Below are 16,135 nucleotides of genomic sequence, written 5' to 3' on the forward strand. Positions count from 1 at the left end.
ACATTGGAAAGCTCCAAACAGATCATAAGAGGTAGGTTTAGAGTCTGAAGTTAATTACACCCACTCTGTGCCTGTTAACTCATTAAGACAATTAGAATTATAACAAAAAATTGTTATGAAGATTGCTGAAATAATATAAAAACATATGGCACATAGTAGACACTCAAATGGCTTAGTTTACTCTGAATCTAAAATACAAATCCATTTATAACAATTATAGTAACAGTTTAATGTTATGGCCCCAAAAATAAAGCTATTTTTTTATAAATACATATTTTAGTTTTACACTAAGATTACCCAGAGAAAATTTGCATTCAGAAAGAAACTATATAGTATCATCTCACATTGAGAAAAGAAAAAGAAAAAAAGGTATACCTTTATAATATCATTCCATTTTATGCCAAGTTACAATGATACTATAGTAAATCTATTTTTAAAGTAATCTTATTGCTGAGAAAATCTAGAGGACTGTGACAGAATCATTTTGAACAAAGTGTTCACTGTTTCTTTTCAACCAGTCAAATAGCTGTTTTAATGTAATTTCATAATGTAATGTAGTCTGATTTATCTTCCCTTATCAAATAGAATCTCAAGAAAGTGTCAATCATTTTTTTAAGCTGAATATATAAAGCAGAACAAAACCTAACAAGATTTTTTTAATTTATTTTATTTTATTTTGTTTTATTTTTTGCAATATATGAAGTTTATTGTCAGATTGTTTTCCATACAACACCCAGTGCTCATCCCAAAAGGTGCCCTTCTCAGTACCCATCACCCACCCTCCCCTCCCTCCCACCCCCCATCAACCCTCAGTTTGTTCTCAGTTTTTAAGAGTCTCTTATGCTTTGGCTCTCTTCCACTCTAACAACAAGATTTTTTTTTTTTAATTTTTTTTTTCAACGTTTATTTATTTTTGGGACAGAGAGAGACAGAGCATGAACGGGGGAGGGGCAGAGAGAGAGGGAGACACAGAATCGGAAACAGGCTCCAGGCTCTGAGCCATCAGCCCAGAGCCTGACGCGGGGCTCGAACTCACGGACCGCGAGATCGTGACCTGGCTGAAGTCGGACGCCTAACCGACTGCGCCACCCAGGCGCCCCAACAAGATTTTTTTTAAAGCGTGAATTGAATGGTTCTAATGTGAAACATTGTTTTAACCAGTTTTAATTTTATAGTTCTTAAAGCTTAAGGAGTTCAGTCCTTTTGAATATATATTTATGTTTGTGACATAATAATAAACAAGGGAAGGTTTTCTTGTGGTTTTGGAGTATCAACTTTTAAGTTAGTCTGTTTTGCAATTCACCTTCTCTCCTTACCAACTCTGGGACTCTAGAAGTGTGAACCTATCCTCCAGAATGGCTACATTAAATGAAGTTACATATGAGAAGCAGCCTATGTGAGCACAGAGTGCACACTCATCAAATAACTCACACTTTTCTTTCCTTTCTCTTCTTCATTCTTACTTACAATCTCAGGCCAAGTACAAATAGATTCAAACCTAAAATAGGTAACAATACTGAAAACAATCATTTGTATTCACTCAGAACTCTACAGTTTACAAATGCTTCCAGGTTTTTTTATGTTACTTGGTATAGGCAGAGCAATTATTACTATTGCCCTTACACACTGAAAATTATTCTGAAACTTAGGCGGTACAGAGAAATAGCGTAGATCACAAAATTAATAGAAGTTATGGCCAGATTGAAACCCAGATGTCCATACTCTAAGGACAGGGCTCTTTACCATTCTGTGCTGCTGTTGGCAGATGAGTGGGCTTAGGGAGAGCAAGAGTAGATAGATGAAGGGCAAATTCATGGTAGGAGATAAGCGTAGAGTGATAGGATAAGCCTGTTAATTTTATGTGTCAAGATTGATGACAGTTTTTCAATACAAGTTGATTAAAAAAATGCGAGTACTTGAAAGAGAATTAGGAATAAAACCATATGCATGCAAATAAGTAACAGGAGCTTGAGAAAATACTGGAATTAATTGCTAGAAAGTGCAAAATAGCAGGTTTCTAAGTTCTTTTATAAGGGCTATAACACTTGTGTCAACTAATGCAGAGGTTCTAATGCTTTGTGTAGGGCATATTTTCTTTTTTATTATGTATTTATTTATTTTTATTTTACTGTGTGCACAAGAGAGCGTGAGGTGGGGAGAGGGGCAGGGGGAAAGAGAGAGAGGGAGAGAGAGAAAATGAATCTTAAGCAGACTCTATGCTCAGTGCAGAGCTCAATGCAGGGCTTGATCCCATGACCCTAGGATCATGACCTGAGTTGAAATTAAGAGTTTGATGTTCAACCAGCTGAGTCACCCAGGCCCCCTTAGGGCATATTTCTACATTTGCTTGGTAATTTGTTGAATTAGTAATATATTCACATTTTTCCATTTGTAAAAGGATAGGACCCAACAAAATGTTCCTCTCTTATCTCCTAAGCACATAGTTACCCTCCTGTATCAGCCAGGGTTCATTCAACAAGGGAGGCAGAACCAGTTGGAGATAGGAGTTAGAAAACTAGAAAGAAAGAGAAGATAATCTCTATCTCAAATCTCTCTCTCTCTCTAAAAATGACCTATATATCATATCTGTATATATACATAACATATATATGTGTATATAAAGAGATTTATCACAAGATATTTGCTTCTGTCATTGTGGAGTCTGACTAAGCAAGCCTAAAATTTGTAGGGTAACCATTCAGAAAGGGAAGATCATGAGCAGGATGGAACACTCCACAGGCACAGGCAGAAGCTGCTCTCTACCGGTGGATTTTCTTTTTTCTCTCAGAGAAATCTCAGCCCTGCTTTTTGACATTCTAATAGATTCAGTCAAGTCACAAAGATTTTCCAACATAATCTCTCTAACTTAAAGTTAACTGGTTAGGAGCTTTCCTGAAATAAGCATCTTTCATACCTTATACTGTTCTTTGAGTATTATGTTGCGTGTTTGGCTATATTACAAATTTTGCAGCAGTATTCATAAGTGAGATTGTAATTGTATTTTATCTTTTTGCTCTCTGTCAGATTTTGATGTCAGTGTAATTTTAGCTTAATTTAATATAATTAGATGCATCTTTTCTTCTATGTTTTGTGAAAGTGTATGTTTCTTTGGAATTTTCTACTCCATAATTGCTCAGTAGATTTTATTGTGAATAGTGTTGGCTTGGGGTCTTTTTTGAGGAAGTGGAGAAGGTAGCTGTTTCACAAATTTTCAGTTTCCTCCAATGATTAAATTATCCCACTCATAGTTTCTTTCCCTTTTGGAACAAATTTAAATAAGTAATACATCCCTTAAAATGCATCTGCTTCATTCAAATGCAGCTAAAAGCGTGTTTAAAGATATACTTAATATCTCTGACACTTTGGAGAAATCTCTCTAGATTCTGTACTCATCAGTTTCTTCATTTATAAAATAGAATCATGTACTACCTTACAAAATTATTCTGAGGATTGAGTTAATATTGTTTGTGTTTTGTTTTGTCCTTGTTGATTTGGGGATATTTTTGTGAAGAGAGGGAAATTTTAGCCTCTCTTTTCCATTTTCTACCAGGAATCTTCATCTGAGTCAAGTTTTCTATTAATAAAATTTTGACAATACATTTGAAGATATTAAGCAATAAATATCAAGATAAAATTATTTTATGTACCTTTTGACCTTGCGTTAGAATTTGTTTCTCAATTCTTACTTGCAGCAAGCTGACCTACAATAGTTCATGTGACTTCATTAGCTCATACATCATGACAGTTGATTGTTTACTCAGCTTTAGACAAAATATATTTAACTTATTGTTCAAAATTCCAAGTCCAACAGTACAAGGATCACAATCCTAGATAGTTACAGCATACTGATTGGGAAAGAGTGACATTCTTTTTTTTTTAATTTTATTTATTTGTTTAAATGTTTATTTATTTTGAGATAGACCGTGTGTGTGTGCACCAGCAAGGGAGGGGCAGAAAGAGAGGGAGAGAGAGAATCCCAAGCAGGCTCCATGTTGTCAGCACAGAGCCCCATGCAGGGCTCCATCTTAGGAACTGTGAGATCCTGACCTGAGCCAAAATCAAGACTTGGATGCTTAATCCACTGAGCCACCCAGGTGTCCCAAGAGTGACATTTTTAGGGCTACCTCCCATCAATTACTGATGCCACTAATTATTTTATTGATTTAGTTGCTTAAAGGTGCTAGATGTTTGTGTAGGCAAAGAATATTATGAACAACTCATTTCTTTTCCAGAACACACCTTGGGAAGGCAATACAGCTACTCTTTTGAATTTTATGGTAGAAAAATATATTTGCTCTAAACATACTGACTTCACATACATACACACCATGCATACATACATACTGACTTTTGTTTTGTCCTTAAAATGGACAACAAGACCCATTATAGACTCCTGTTAAATACTTTCTGATCATAACTCCTATTTCTCTTGCCCTCGCTCATTCTGCTCTAGCCACATCAGCTTCCTTGTTATTCCTTAATCACAACAAGCTCATTTTTGGATCGGAACCTCTTTTATATTTACTGTTCTCTATGGCTAGAATTCCCTTCTTCATATCCACATGGCTTGCTTCTTGCCTTCTTCAAGCCTCTGCCCAAATACCATCCTCTCAGTAACTACTGTATTCAAATAGCAACATTGCTCTCCCAACCTCTGTTACCACCCGCTTGTTCTCCGTAGTCCCCTTAATTATTTTTATAGCTTTTTTCACTTTCTGATCTACTCTATCACTTATTTATTTGTCTATTGCTTATTTTTCACCATTAAACAAAATAGAAGCCTCATGAGAGGAGGAAGTTTTTTCTATTTCATTTGCCGCTATCCTTGATTCGTATCACAGTTTCTGGCATATAATAGATGCTCTGTAAAATGTTTCTTGACTAGATGAAAGTATTGTCTGTCCCACCTAGTCAATATCTGGGTAATCACCATTATAGTCAGCAATTCAAGTCAACTTTTAAATTATTATCATAATTTTGATTCAATTCAGTGAGCAGGAACTATTCATTTCCAGTGTATCAGTTGGAACTCTAATTTGTGAGTAAAAGTCTGACCTAATCAAAATGGACCATGTCACTAACCTATCTGAAAAGGTTTCCAGTTTGCTTAAGTAAGAATTTAAGTTATTTGCATCAGGGATCAGTCTCTGGCTCTGCTTCCATTGTGTTGGTGTTAGTCTGGCTAAACGGCAGCTCTTAGGCCTGTATTCTCTCAGGTTTTACGTCTTGAGAGAAGGATCAAATCCATTTCTCCAATAATTTCAGCTTCACCCAATCAACAGTGTCCTAGAACTGGGACTTGTAAGCCTCTGATTACTCCATCCATCAACCAGTTTCTATAACCATATTTAGGAGTCTTCTGTTTGTCTAAGGACTAAGCTCGTGCCCAACCCTTAAAGTCAGGAAGTACTTGCCAGAACCACATACTCTGTGAGTGGGGAAGGAAGTGGTTAAACAGTAAGACCAAAGAAATGCATCCTAAATACTATAAAATATAAAGTATCTAGATGTTCCATAAATACTTGCTGTACATATTATGATCGTGTGTCTCACAATCATTTTCTTTGCTTAATAATTACAACTTGCAATTGTTTTATTTTTCCCTAAATGCTGGAGACATATGTGTGAAAATGATTTTTACCCTTTGAAATTATATTCTTAAATTTAATTTTGTTTTTCTTTAGGATCTCCAGGTAATTGTCCTTCCCCTGCTCCTTTTATAGGAGAAAGTCAGCTTCAGTCAAGAGATACAGTTGTGGCAAGTTCATAGATTTCTCTGTGACAGTTGGGAAAATGAAGATCCAGTCTAAGCGGGATCTTGCATGTTCTTGCCCTGCCTTGTAGATATTTGCTACCTATTTTTTAAGCATAATCAGAATTAAGGTTAGCCTGCCCATGACATCATTCAGAAGCACTAAAACATTACTGAAACCCTTAAACCATATTAGAAATCCAAAACGATTTTTAAAACAGTGGGTAGGAATCTCTGAGGCCACTTAATAGTATGGTAGTATATGACATTTCTCCCTTTGGCTATGGTACGTTGTGGTGACATTTTTGCTGATTTTATATGGTGAACCAACATGTGAGTCAATTAGTGGATTTTTGTAATTCACTTATACATTTGCATACTAATACAACAATTTGTATTTTTGGAAATATTACGTGTTGTTGAAAGGAAGACTTTAAAATGCAGCTCAGAGTTGGAAATGAAACCTCAACCTAATGGAAAGGCTCGAGTGTAATGATCAGCTACTGCAAGTGGTATAAAATAAACCACCCAAACCTTAGTGGCTAGCAACAATAAACATTTATGGCTATATTTGTGGGTCTTCCTGTTGATGTTCAGCCAGGATACAAGTGGCTTCATCTGATTGTGGCTCTAAGCTGAGGATTTAGGTTGGCTCCACATGTATGCATTCTGGGACTCATGCTGAAGGGGCATTGATTAACAAGGCCATGATCACTGCTGCACAGCAGAGCGAGTAGAGACATGGGATGCCTTTTTGAGTCTTGATCTGGAAATTTCACACTGTTAATTTCTTCCATATCTTATTTACTGAAGCAAGTCACATAACCAACCCAATGTCCGTGGTGTGAGGAAATATCCTTTATCTTTCATGGAGAAAATGAAGAACCTGAGGGATAAAGATGGGGATGTATAATTCTAATTTATGGGCAGGTAAAGAATTGGAAGCAAAGATTTAGTCATCCACATTGAGTACATCAAATACATGCTAAATTATTTTTAAGGTGAGTTTAGGAGCTACAGCATGATTCTTTTGCTGAGTTGGGGTGATAGATTATGTCCTGCATTAGTAAGGGTTCTCCAGAGAAATAGAACCAATAAGATAAGTGTGTGTGTGTGTGTGTGTGTGTGTGTGTCTATGATTGTGTGTGAATGTGTTTTATACACACATAAAGACTGGTAAGTCCCAACATCTGCAGGGTGAGTAGGCAAGCTGTAGACCCAGGAGAACTGCTAATGTAGTTCCAGGCTGAAGGGTGGCAGGCTTGAGACCCTAGGAGAACAGAAACTTCAGCAAAAGTCTTAAGGCAGGAAAAAAAGTTAGTGTCCCAATTTGAAGGACATCAGGCAGGAATAATTCTCTCTTACACAGTGAAGGTCAGCTTTTTTGTTCCATTCAGTCTTTCAATTGTTTGGATGAGGTCACTCATATTAGGGAGGGCAATCTGCTTTACTCAGTCTGCCAATTTAAATGTTAATCTTATCCAAAAACACTTTCACAGAAACACCAAGAATAACGTTTGGCCAAATATCTGGGCACTCTGTGGTCCAAATTGACACATTAAAATTAGCTGTCACGAGCCCTGGTTTTGTTTGTTTTGTGTTGATTTTTTTATGACAAGAAAAGAGAAGCTAAGTGAATACTTCTTTTTTGTCTTTTTCTCACTGAGTTCCCAGCCTCCAAACTTGAAGAATATAGGTTTAAAGGAATGCCAAACTATTAACTTGTCTTGAGTGCCCATGGACCTTGGTCTGGCCCTATTCCTAAGGTTTGTGCATGTGGCCCTTGGAAAGTCAAGAGAGTGAAAATTCCCTTTCCTTCAAGAGAGAACCACACTTTGGGAATCTGAAGTCTTTGTTCACATGACCTCATTGTGGAACTCAGCATTAAAACAGTGGGTAGGAATCTCTGAGGCTACTTAATAGTAGTTGGTACATGAAGTTTCTCCATTTGGCTGTGGTACGTAGAAGTTGTGGTGACATTTTTTCTGCTTTTATATGGTGAACCAGTATGTGAGTCAATAAGTGATTTTTAAAATTGCCCTGTCTATTTGCATAATAATAGGAGTGTCTGAAAGACAGGTTGAAGAAGCCACATCCTGCCTTTGGAAAAACCAAGTATCTGAGAAAGACTGTTGTCAGTTGAAATGTCATCTTTGGAGTATCTTAAAAGTGGGAGAGTTTGGAACCTGTATGTATAAAATGTCAAAAGAGAATAGCCAAAAGACGTTTTAGTATTTGACCAAGGAAATGTGATGTAAATTTAATGAACACTTAAGACCGTATAGTCAGTTTTTATGATTGCCTTTAAGGAGGAGAGTAATGTTTGGGATTCTGTTGAAAGATTCATGAGAAAGTGGTTAAACAACATATAGTTTGGTGTGGTTAAAGAACAAAGGGTGTATGTACAGAAGTGAGACTGAAAAGACAAGCCCTGGCTTTATCATCGAGGGCCTTGCTTGTGAAACTAGGGAATGTGAACTGCCCCTTATGGGTGTTACAGGCGTATCAAGATCTTTACGCAGGTGACTGACAGCATTGTTCAGTTTCTGAAAAATTTGCACTGGTGATAGTAAGCAGGACAGAGGAAAACCTGATCAGAATTTTTTTTAAGTTTTATTTATTTATTTTTGAGAGACAGAGGGAGGGATAGAGAGAGAAGGAGAGGGAGAGAGAGAATCCCAAACAAGCTTCATGCTGTCAGCACAGAGCCCAATGTAGGGCTCAATCTCCTGAACCATGAGATCAAGACGTGAGCTGAAATCAAGAGTCAGATGCTCAACTGACTGAGCCACCCAGGCACCCCATTATCAGAATTTTTTAAAGATCTAAACATTGAAAAGATTCTGGGGGGCACACTTTATGCAATGTAAACTAATATACAAAGCATATACAAATGTTAAAATTAAAATAATGAGACAGTTTTAGAAGATAGAGTTCAAAGAACTTGGTGCCTGACTGGCAAAGGGGAGGGCCAGGGATTTAGATGTTTCTATCTTAGAACCATGGGTAGATTAAAATAAAAGCACATAGGAAAAAGCAATGGTAATAGGGATTTAGATGTTTCTATTTTAGAACCATGGGTAGATTAAAATAAAAGTACATAGGAAAAAGCAATGGTAATTGGAATGGTAATGGAAACATATGGTTGATCTAAAATGTAGATTAATTCTTATTGTATCACATTGGATCAGTTTGAAAGTAATTTTCCTGGTGCTAGGAGAATTTTTTCCTAAATTTATATGGACTAAGTTTGTATTTTTGAAAGTGGTGGTTTAAATAACTTCCAGAACTTAACAGATTTAGAATAAAAATTTTACCTTTATATTATCTAAAAGGTTTTTTAAGAGCAGACATTGTCTACTTATTTGGAGAAAGGCTGATATTCATTACCAAATTGCAAGTATTATAATTTTAGTCAATTATGTATTATTGGTCATGCCTGTGAATGCCTTGAATTTCTTCACCCAATGCCAATGATGAATGTGGGTAGATAATTTAAAAAAAATAATAAAGGAAGTAAATAGTTTCAGAATCCTACGGAAGATCTCATTCCTGCTCTAGAATTCTGAAATCCCCTTAATTTACTCAACAAATGTTCCTTTGACTCAAACAAGCATAGAAAATCTGTATGTAGTCCTCCTGTTCTCTACAACGCTATGTGAAAGCATGTAATCCATTCTTTTTTTTTTTAATGTTTATTTATTCTTCAGAGAGAAACAGAGCACAAGCAGGGGAGGAGCAGAGAGGGAGACACAGAATCCAAAGCAGGCTTCAGGCTCTGAGCTGTCAGCACAGAGCCCGATGCGGGCCTCGAACCCACGAACTGTGAGATCATGACCTCAGCCGAAGTCAGGCACTTAACAGACTGAGCCACCCAGGCACCCTGCATGTAATCCACTCATTATGTACTAGTGTGTCTTTGACCTGAAATTACATTGGAAGAAGCTGGAATTAAACAAAAGTAAGTGAATTGCCTTATTGCTAATCATGATACACTTTGGAATGTTTTCAGTAAATATTAACAGAAGTAAAAGAAGATATTCAGACTAACTCAAGATGTGAATTCTCATATAAGAATATAGATTTTTCCATCCTCTTTTTCCTTCTCATTTTTCCTCCTCTTCTTCCTCATTTTCTCTTTCTCCTCCCCTATGGATATCAAACGCAAAAATAGAAAAGGCAAATGGAGTTTACTTCTTAGGTTCTTATACTTAGTGATCTGGCTGGCTGTCTCCTGACATAGTCTTCTTCTTCCTCCTCCTCCTCCTCCTCGTCCTTCTCCTCCTCCTCCCTTTTTTTTTTTCCTTCTGGGAAAACATCAGCGTGAAGACGGTGACCCTGTGCACTTGTTTTAGATGAGGGTAAACAGAAAACGATATTACTTGCCTGAATGGAGTAGACTATCCCATGGAGGAGAATAATAGCTGTCTTCTAGTTTCTGTTTTTTTAAAAAGACCAGTGAGAACTTAAAAGGAGAAAGAACTGGAGAGGAGGGTGAAAGATGATTACCTTAAGGATTAGAGCTGTTACCCTGGTGAAGTCTGCAAATACTGTTTCTAAGTGATGGGTTGAATGTCTCTTGAGTAAAATGAATTTCAACTAAGGGATTAGCAGTAAATCTTTACAGGAAAATATCTCTCAGTTAGTTATCCATTATGATAGTATGATTTCAATAAAAATGGATATTGTTTCCCTCATTAAGCAGGGTATCCTATAAATATTATTTTAGAAGATCAAAAGAAATAAACTATTTTTTGAAAAAGTTCAAATGGCTTAAATTTTATCACACATTCAGCTATTTTAAAGTCAATTCATCAAAAATTACTTTTTTTTAAAATGAAACAGCATTTTTCTGGTCTTCTTAGTGACTTTGCGAATAAACATATTGCACATGTTTTGTCAAAAATCTAGTAGATGATAGGTTTCATAGATGCTGTATACGTTGCTATACACATTTGTTGGCATTTTTTTATTTTTAAGAAATAATCAAAAACATATTGTGAGCTCAAGGAACAGCATATATGCTTCAGGTTAACACGGTAATGGCTCTGACCTTTAACCCTGATGCAACTGTTCTATGCTAACAGCTCTTTGTGAAAGGACACCAAATACTGAAGAAATTGGAAAGGTTAACAAAGTTAGCGGACAAAATAAACTTGATACTGAGAATGAACTTTCACATGTAGCAAAAAAATAAACACTATTCTCTTAAGCTGATCATCAAAGGATGTTTAAGATGCCTATATATGCTTCTTAGCGTTAAGTTCATACTCTCTTTTGAGAATTGTTTATACAACGGGTTACCAAATTCATAGTGAGTCAATTACTGTAAATTCATAAGAACTAATACGTGTGGGATTATTTTGAAACAATTGAAGTCCTAGTGCCAATGGGGTGGCAATCATACTTGGGAGCTTGCTATTTTTTTTGAGTCCTTTTCATGACATTGCAGTATTAGAGGCGTTTCCTAACTTCCTGGTGTAGACTTGACTGAATTATTCCCCAACATAACTTCCAGAATTTGGGTCCAAACTCTAACCTGAATTCTTGGCTGCAACAAGGTCATAGAAAGCCTGACTTCTGTTACTGACACATTTTAGAAGTTCATAGCTCAGACTGACTCTACAATGGGAATTACATATCAAATTACTTTTGTAGAAACGGAAAAGAGCAAAGTAACTGCAAAACTGTGTGTGATCACCCAGAACACAGTGTGGAAAGGCCATTTAAACAACACTGAAAAGGTGGGTGTGTTTTTTACTCGTTACTGCTTATCATCTAAACCATTTTATTAGCATTTCCTAAAAGCGACATGACACTCTAAAGATGTAAAGATGGCTTCTCTCTCCTGCACAAAGTGTTCCTTCAAAGAGATATCCCAGACTAAACCTCACCAAAGCACTCTGTTATTTTTTTGTAATGAGAAGTACAGGTTAAGTGCTTTTTTTATTTCTCACTGTATCAAGAAAATAATGTTTACATGAGAAGAAAAGCAAACGACAGACAAGAATGGTCGTACCTGGTTTTGCATTTAACAATCCAATCCTTGATGGCTAAAAAATAAATAAATAAAACTTCAGGTGGTCTTATTTTTTAACTCAACAAAGTTCCACTTGTTTTATAAGTCATCTTACTAATTTATTGTTGGGCTTTGAAAAACCTTCTCCATTTTGCCGGTCTTCCAAAGTATTGGTTGATGTGGCTAGCAGTCTTTGAAAAAACAGCAGGATTAACAGGGTATTTGCACACCTGCAAAGCTCATTTAATGACTAAAATTGCAAATGCTGTACAAGTAAAACAAAAAAAATGTATATTTTAAGTTATTTAGTGACCACAGCTATATAACATTATTCAGACAACCAAGAATGTATGTCTATATATTATGTATCCCAAAATGTAGCTTTGATTGATTATTTTTCCATGTCAAATATTTTGATTTGCTGGAAAGATGATAAAAAGAGCCTTAACAGAAATGGACAACTTTATGAGAAAATGACTGAGCAGAAAAAGCAAAAAAGTGATGTTGAAAATTTTGAAATCATTGGAAAAATTAGAGAAGGGAGAACATGTAAATAAAGATGGAGGGCATAACTGCTGTTTCTTCTAAGGACTTGCATTCAGATTAATTGCCATGCATACCTACACTAACCACATTAACTTCCCTGGGAAGTATTCTCTGGATGACTCACCTGTCTTTCAGATGCATAAGTTTTAAACTTTTATTTATTGATCATTTGATTTATCGATCAAGAGATTTTCATTTTGATGATTGCTAGGTTTCTTGAAAATTCTCTACCTTAGAGAGCCAAAGCATAAGAGACTGTTAAAAACTGAGAACAAACTGAGGGTTGATGGGGGGTGGGAGGGAGGGGAGGGTGGGTGATGGGTATTGAGGAGGGCACCTTTTGGGATGAGCACTAGGTGTTGTATGGAAACCAATTTGACAATAAATTTCATATATTTAAAAAAAAAGAAAATTCTCTCCCTTATTTGATGATAAATTTCATATTTAAAAAAAAAAAGAAAATTCTCTCCCTTTTCATAAGATTATTTTAACTGAGGGCTAAGCTGTCATCCAGGATCAGTATGGCTTTCTAAGAAGATAATTTCTGGTGGTCTAACTGAGGTAGAGAGGAATTAGGTATTAAGGACTGAAAATTACAGCCAGAGCATTTGATACCATAGAGGGATTCTACCTGCTCCCCACTTCTGAGGCCCGTGGCAGACATATATAATGAGCTAAGGAACTTGGATACAGCCTCAGAATCTTCCTTGACTCTGAGCTCCAGGCAGCCACCATTAATCTTTTAAATAGGCTCAAATGGTGAAATCTATTTGCCATCCTCCATTAGATTCATATTCTAAGCTTTAATATTTATTCTTCCTCTCTTCCATGGAGATGATAACATCATTTTCTGCTTCACTGGCATGAAAACTAGTCCTAGAAAAGGGTGTATAAAGACACAGTGCAAGTTTTCCTTCTAAAGCTGTAGGACATGATAAGCCCCTTGTGATTGAAAGAGACTTCATCAAAATATCCCTAACAGATTATAATCTATTTATTTCTAAATAATTATTGCTCATCCTATGTTCACTGTAGCACAGAATGAGTTAATCATATTTTTGAGTTAATCTGAAATGGAATTCTTTAAGATGTTAGGTTTCACTTGTGAAAATGATTGACGTTTATACTGCTGATATATTACTATGGGTGCAGGAATAAGAAATAAACAAGATGTCACATAAATAGATTAATTTGATGCCAGCGACTTAAGCAGAAAAATGATCCTCGAAGTCCTTAAAATCACAGCTTGCTAGAAATTTGCATCTAGTGAATCGATGTCCTGCTTATATTTTTCAAACAGTGAACACTTTGCTTAAATTTTCAGCAACATTTGAGAATTAGTTTTCAACTGGGAAACTTTGGGCTTGGTAAATTGTGGATGTAAGTGAACGGGTACTAAGTTACAGATAAGAGACTGTAAATAAATAAATGGAGATTTTTGTGGGTGGGTATGAAAGCACATCTGCAAATTGTAGTTGGGTTCAGCCTCAGTGTGTGTTTTCCCCAGTGTGACTCACTCAGTCATCACCCGGTTTGCGTTATTACTGACTCTCAACTATGTGAAACACTCAAACAGTTGGGATTCCTTTTGGAACACATACAAACAACCCAGATCTTCCAATTCAGATTATGTGGTTGGGCCTTCGACTGTTTTGAAGACAGGGAGGAAAAACCTGAAGGCTGTCTGTGGCTACGGGGTGTGGGGTTGGGGTACAGTTCTAGGGTGTAGTTAACACAGGAAGGTACTCAAATTACATCCAGTGTAACATACCAAACTTGGAAAAGCTCTCTCCCTCTCTTTTTCTGTTTCTCTCTCTTCTCTCTCTCCCCCCCTCCTTCCCTCCCTGCTCTCTCCACCACCCCACCCTTTCTGTCTCTCTCCTTAGCAGTTGCTAGCTAAACTTCCTGACCATGTAAACTGAGGTAGGTTACTTCGGGTAAACCAGAACAGCATTTCTCTGCGCTTTTTGTCTTTCCAATGAAACCCACGTCAAGTCTAAATAAAAACTCATTCTGACTATTGATAATTACTTTATTTAGTTCTGCATAAGCTGCAGTAACTGCTCATGCCTTCTTATCAAGACTCTAGAACTCTTTTAAATCCAGTTGCCACAAGATTGCTGTGGATGGAAGCCTTTCATTATGCTGCCTTTGTTTGCTAATTGTTTGGACTTTTAAGTTTTGAAAATAGTTCCAAGTCACCATTTTAAAGTGTACAATTCAGTGTTTTTTAGTATATTCACAGAGTTGTCCACCCATCACCACTGTCTAATGCCAGTACATGTTCATCACCCCAGAAAGAAACCCTGTGACTATTAGCAGTTAGTCCCCGTTCTCTCCTCTTCCCAGGCCTTGGCAACCATCAGTCTACTTCCTGTCTCTGTGGATTTGCCTAGGCTGAAAACTTCATATGAATGGACTCATAAAATAGGTGGCCTTTTGTGACTGGCTTGTTTCACTAGGCATAATATTTTCAACATTCATCCATAGCTGAATAATATTCCATTGTATGGATATATGTGTTTTATTTGTCCATTTATCATTTGATGGACTTTTCATGGGGAAAAAAGGACTTTTTCCTTTTCTCTTTCTCTACTTCTTTTTTCTCTCTTTTTTGCCTCATGTTATATTGGTTTTTGTTCTCCTTATTATATTTGCTATAGGTTACTTGATTGCACACATTGAAAATCCTACTATTAACTTCTAAACTAATGCTTCTCAAACTTTAATGTGAATATAAAACACATAGTGCTCCTTTTAAAATGCAGACTTTGCCCAATTCTTAACTGAATTATTTGTTTTTTGGGTATTGAGTTTGATAAGTTCTTTATAGAGTTTGGACATTAACCCTTTATCAGATGTGTCATTTGCAAATATCTTCTCCCATTCTGTAGGTTACCTTTTAGTTTTCTTGGTTGTTTCCTTTCTTGTGCACAAGTTTTTATCTTGATGAAGTTCCCATGGTTCATTTTTACTTGTTTCCCTTACTTCCAGAAACGTGTGTAGTAAGAAGTTGCTAGGGCCGATGTCAATGCTGCCAGTGTTCTCCTCTAGGATTTTCATGGTTTGCTTTCATATTTAGGTCTTTTATCCATTTTGAACTTATTTTTGTGTATGGTAAGAAAATGGTTCACTTTCATTTTTCTGCATTTTGCCATCCGATTTTCCCATCATCATTTGTTGAAGAGACTGTCTTTTTTCCATTGGATATTCTCTCCTGCTTTGTCAAAAATTAGTTTACCATATAGTTGTGGGTCCGTTTCTGGGCTTTCTATTCTGTCTCATTGATCTATGTGTCTGTTTTTGTGCCAGTATGATAAAAAGCTTCTGCTCAGCAAAAGAAACAATCAACAAACAAAAAATCAGCCTATGAAATGGGAGAAGATATTTGCAAATGACATATCTGATAGAGTTAGTATCTAAAATCTATAATGAGCTTATCAAACTCAACCCCCCAAAAACAAATAATCAAGTTAAGAAATGGGCAGAAGATGGGGCACCTGGGTAGCTCAGTCAGTTGAGCCTCTGACTCTTGATTTCAGTTCAAGTCATGATCTTATGCTTTGTGAGTTAGAACACAGCATCAGGCTCTGCACTAGCAGCATGGAGCCTGCTTGGGATTCTCTGTCTCCTTCTCTCTCTGCCCCTTCATCCCTCTCAAAAATAAATAAATAAATAAATAAATAAATAAATAAATAAATAAATAAATAAATAAATATTTTAAAAAAATGGGCAGAAGATATGAATAGACATTTTTCCAAAGAAGACACCTGAAAAGATGCTCAACATCACTCACCTTCAGGGAAGTACAAACCAAA

The sequence above is a fragment of the Prionailurus viverrinus genome, chromosome A2, assembly GCF_022837055.1.
Source record: "Prionailurus viverrinus isolate Anna chromosome A2, UM_Priviv_1.0, whole genome shotgun sequence".
Classification (NCBI taxonomy): Eukaryota; Metazoa; Chordata; class Mammalia; order Carnivora; family Felidae; genus Prionailurus; species Prionailurus viverrinus.